This window comes from Silene latifolia, chromosome X (assembly GCF_048544455.1).
Source record: "Silene latifolia isolate original U9 population chromosome X, ASM4854445v1, whole genome shotgun sequence".
NCBI classification, from domain to species: Eukaryota; Viridiplantae; Streptophyta; class Magnoliopsida; order Caryophyllales; family Caryophyllaceae; genus Silene; species Silene latifolia.
The window spans coordinates 276,426,397-276,432,396 of NC_133537.1; positions in this window are offsets into that span (position 1 = coordinate 276,426,397).

Genomic DNA, 6,000 nt, shown 5'->3' on the forward strand with positions numbered 1-6,000 from the left:
ATACTTTGTTCAATTGGTTCTTTACGTCATTTAGAAATTTCTCAAATTTCTCAAATGCTTCACTTTAATTTTGATTAAGTAAATATACCCATATCTACTTAAATCATCGGTAAAAGTGACGAAGTAGTCATAAATTCCCTTTGCGGTGATGCTCATTAGAACATATACATCGGCATCACTACTACAAATCCAGGCAACTACAACGCCCCTTTAACAACGATTATTCACGAAAATCACAATAGACGTTGTAGAATGTATGGCGCGAATTTTACTAAAATCAATTACAACGGGTATGGTTATAAAAACCGTTGTTATTCGTTTTAACAACGGGTCACACATGAACAACCGTTGTTAATAATTTGGCGCAAAATTGGCGCAAAGTTAGTGAAATGTAATCACAACGGTTATTTTTGAAACCCGTTGTTAAAACTTATTTAACAACGGGTGTTTTTTACAACCGTTGTTAAAACATATTTCACAACGGTTGTTGTTTAATAACCGTTGTCAATACCTTCCATACTATAAACCACACAAACACAAGTCTGCTGCAGCCACAAAACACAAACCTTAATACACAAACACAAACCCAAAGAAAAGACCAAACACAAACACAAAACACACACTTTCTCATCGTCTCTTTCTCTCTTTCTCATCGCCGCTTTATCTTCTCGTCGTCATTGTTGATTTCATCGTCTCTTTACGTACGTTCTGTAATTATCAGGTTTGTTTCATCGTCATTATTTTATTTTTCTAATTATTTCATTTCCATGTATGTGTTTTTATCGACCATTAGGTTCCGTTCAAAGATCCGCTATATCGTCATATAGCTGCATTTCCTGCCTCCGTCAAGCCATCTTCTTTGGCGTCCTTGAGACGGATCGAGCATAGTAAGAGTCTTAAGGATGATATCATTCATTTTGTTGGAGTTTGGAGTTTGTTTTGAAAGATTAAGGAGAGGGTTAATTTATTTGGAGTTTGTTTTAGCAGTTAGGGTTTGGAGAATATATTGAGATAATGGAAATGCATGTTAGTTGAGATAATGCAATGTATTTATACTAAGCAATGTGTGGGTTGAGTTGTTTTATAATTAATATATATGTTAGGAAGTTGTGCCATAATCAGCATCATCATATCTCTCAATGCTTCAAATCTTATTACTAACCCTTCTCATTCCATATTGTCCGTTCATATGCACAAAGTGATGGCGTAATAAACTGGATCTTGATGATGTCGATCTATGGAGTTCAAAAAATGGAAGCAAATCAAACAAGCATAACTCAACACTTTCAAAATGATCATTTCATTTAATTTTAAACCAAATACATTACAAAGAATTATCGAAATCAAAAGATGTATAATAAGCGGAACAACCGGTTAAGCGTAAAAAGCGCTTCTCAACCCGCCACCAATCACGCCACTCTGGTATACCGCTAACTTCCGGGTCATTGGCTTCATATTTTGCAATAATAGATTGAATATATGCAAGGACACGACTTGCATGTGGAGATAAGGTTGGAAGAGTACAACTCAACATATCTCTGGTCGCAAATTGACCAAGTTGCGAGTAACAAAGCCGACGAGGGTATGAAGATGATGATGATGATGAGGCTTTGTTGACAAGCCGGATTGCTTCACGCCTCTTAATCCAATAATTCCGTTGATGTTCAAGGGATGCTTTGATTAATGGGTGTTGATCGCGGAAGCCCGACGAGAACCTTCCCATCATCTTCAATCGTTTGTGTAAGCCATTCTTCGTTGTTGATAAAATTAGGGTTCATTGCCATGTTGTTTCAATTAATGAATGTTAGTAAAGGATGCTTTAATATTTATAGCTAGTCACATTTATAAGTTTTTTCAAAACCGTTGGTAATTAATTTAAGGGATATTCTGCATGCATCGGAATTCTAACGGGCCGTAATTATACATGCATCTAGTAATATTTAATTTAATTTTTTTTTATTTTTTAAGAACAAACAACAACGGTTATTTACAAACAACCCGTTGTCTTTAGTTATAACAACGGTTTTGTATATTCAAACCCGTTGTTATAACTTTCCCCCCAAAATTGAGTCACACTTTCCACAACGGGTTTTTATACTTAAAACCGTTGTTAATATTTTTCACAACGGTTTCCTTAAGAAAACCAACCGTTGTTAAAACCTTTTACAACGGACGCTTTAACAACGTCCGCTTTTTTATATAACAACGGTTTTTGACCGTTGTTATATCCTGTATCTGTAGTAGTGCATGTATTAGTTCCAACAAATCACTTGCTCATGTCCCTTTACCACTAAAGGGAGTACAAATCATTTTGCAAAGGAGACAAGATTCGCATGTTCCATATGATTGTAAATTAAATGGTCCAATAATTCTAGTCGACACTAGCATTTTAATGCGTTTCTCATTTATGTAACTTAATCGAAAAAGCCAAATGTACAAATCATTTGGATCACTTGTTATGAGTCTTTTGTATTGTATGTTATAGATATCTTTATTTGAGTTGGAAGTGTCTAAAACATGAATACCATTAATAAAAGTGGTTTGGCTCACAGCCAAGTCATATTCAACAAAATACAACAATTGTTTTTGATGACAAAATATGAATCCTTCCATGTCCAACATGAAATAATGTTTTAGATAAAAATCGGTACATAATGACAATTATGTAAATACAACTCAAAGTCATTAGCTAAAACAAGTACATAAGTCCTCTTGAAGTGGTGGCTACCCTAGCTCCATTTCCTTGTCGGAGATCTACATCACCCTTGTTTAGCTTTTCCACTTTTCCAAGTCTCACTTGGAGTAATAAGTCCAACTTTGATATCTCCCAAATACTTGGGGCAATTTCGCTTCCAATGGCCCATGACATTTCAATAGTGACATTCTTCATAAGATTGGGCACCCTTCTTGGTCTTGGTTGTGGTAGTCTCACTATCAACTTCCAATTCACAATCGGATTTGGGTTTCTTACCCTTCTTTGCCTTTCCTTATTAATACTATTACCCTTTTCGGTTGCAAGGACACTCTTACAAGAACTCCCACTTAATTTGATGTTTCTCCGTGCTTCATCAAACAAGGATACCTTGGAATTTTGTGAAATTATCCTCATATGATTCCCTTACCAAGGATGTGGTGGGCATGAATATAGGAGTGGGAGGTGTAGAAGTAGTAAAGTAGCAAAGATTTCCATCCTGACCAATGCCAATGCATAATTCTCTAATCGTATCATTGTCATACTCGGAGCATTTTTTATCGAATAATTGGAGCCACGAATCAATAGTGATTGGTGTAGGAGTATTAGATGAATTCATTGCGTATAAATAACTACAAAAACGAAAATGAAGGAAATAATTAACATCTATCGTTTTAATAATACTCGTAAATTTCAATACAAGTATTGCATTTATATAGTGACCTCTACCCAACTATTATAAATGATCCCAAGATCCAAATTCATATTAACTCGGGCACGGTGAGTCGATTCATCCCTTATTAATATAACTCGGTGGATTAACCTCTTAATCGATTCTACTTCTAGAACTCTCGGTCGATAAAAATTACGTTAATATTTATCTTTAACCCGGAACACATGTGACTACGGTCACGAATACTTCCGTTGAGCTCAATCCAAATTTCCATGTAATAACATTTTATTACCCACTTGCCCAACATAACAAGTTTAGTACCCCGGTGAGCCGAGCCTACTTCCTTATGAAATTGGGACTCATGGTTTCTACTATTTGGCAAGGCTAATTCTCAATTATTAATTTGTGAGAGGTCTTGTCAATTTATTATCCATCACGTTTTAAGTGAACTAGAGCGGTGAACTACGATAATTATAATTGACACGGTCGATGACTCGATATGATATGCGTGTGTTGTTATGACGATTTGGCAATGCATGCAACATATTAAAATAAATGCAAAGCAATAATAATAAATTCCTAGTATGACCTTCCTAAAAATAGAAAATCAAATAATCTATTACATATTCGTAAACTAACTCCTTTGGTCCCTTGAATCTTCAAGTGGCACGCCTCCCAAGAACACCGTCTTCGTCGGAAGACCTTTCCGAATGGCACCGTCTTTGAAGAAACTCCATAATTACAAATAATAATAAAAATACAAAGCTATTCCTATTATATATTTGTAAAATGGAAAAACTAGTAAAAATAAAAGTAATACGAGATCATATTAAAATACAACCGAATCAATATTCCCTTTCATTACGGGTAATATCGATTAAAACTAAGGCCATCTTAAGATAAAATTACATAATTCAAAATTATATAAATAAAAGACATTCAACAATTGAAATATACAGCATTATAATATGTATCTATCATGCCAAATTATGTGTGCCAAATCACCCTATTTAACTTATATCGTATATATAACCCGGTTTTATGGAAATGCGTGATAATAACTTCTTAAAATCACAAATTAACACTTAAATCACATTTAAGCTCAAGTTAATTATCCTAAAACTCTTAGGACTCAAAAATTAGTCATCACTCAATTTTTGATAATAATTCAACTTGATTTAATTTTATGCTCATTTTTGAGCTTAAAATCATAATATTTATGAAATAAATCCAAATTAAATTATAATAATTTCAAAATTTGAATTTTAAATTTTTGAACATTCTGGAATATTTCCATGACACTCATAATGTCAAAAATCTTGGTTAAAATTTTCTAATTAATTTTGAGAAAATATAGTTGCAATTTATCGGTTTTATCTCATAAAACATCTAAAGTATACAAAAATCAATCCAATCAATTTTACAACCTTATATCTGATTAGTGGGATATTTATGCAACCTAAAATAATTCTCTCATGCCATGCAATTCGTTTTAGTTATTTATGCTAAAATAGTCACTATTTATGCCATTTTTACACTAAAAATTCATAAATCATGCTAAATGAGATCATTTCATCTCAAAATTTACATAAACTCTGTAAATCATGCATGTAACAATATATTAAAGTTTCATGGTCTGGTTCGAAGTTTAACTATTTTTAATCATTTTACCTCTTTTAATCCATTTTTATCTCATAAAAATCATAAATCATGCAATATTAATCAAATTAATACGAGATTTTACACACTACTTGTAAAATATTCATGTGAGGTCATATAAAATGTTCAAGGTCAGAGAGTAAGTTTAACCAATTTTAGTCATTTAACCACCTTTTATGCCATTTTTATCTCATAAAAATCATAAATCATGAAATATTAATCACATTAATATGATATTTTACATGTAATACATAAAATATTCATGTGAGGTCATACTAAAATATCACGGCTAGTAGTGAAGGTTAACTTATTTTAGTGAATAAAAGTTCATTTTACTCATAAAAATGTAATAAAATCACTAAAAAAATCATTAAAATGAGCAATAAATTTCCATAAATCATAAAAATGACCTAAAAATATTTTAGGACCAGAATATATAACACACAACATGATTTCATGGCTTACTCTTATAAATCACAAATTTTTAGTTTTCTATGTTAACAAATTAACTCGGAAAAACAATAACAGATTATGCATGCAACATCCTATGCTCTGATACCACTTGTTAGATTTATATACCTCTTATTAAACTCCTCTAATAGAGAACTAATTAACTTTTTACTTATTTGTTCTTTAGATCTAGTGCATGCATAACAAAATAAGAGATTTATAAGAAAAACAATGTCCTTTACATTGTATATTGGTTCGAAATTAATGGACACAACTAAGGTCACCTTCCTTATTTGCTTTTAGCTTAATATGTTGGATGATCCTCCAAAAATCCCAAAGTAGAGAACCTCCTTATATTGCATCCAAGACTTATCCCTTAAACTAGTATACTGATTAACTAGATTAATAAACTAGTATCCTTAAAATTAATTCTAATATTATTACTATTACTAAACTAGTAATCTTATTTTGATATTAGAATGGAAGAACAAATTCTTGTATTTCTAAAAACTTGTTTTAGAAAGAT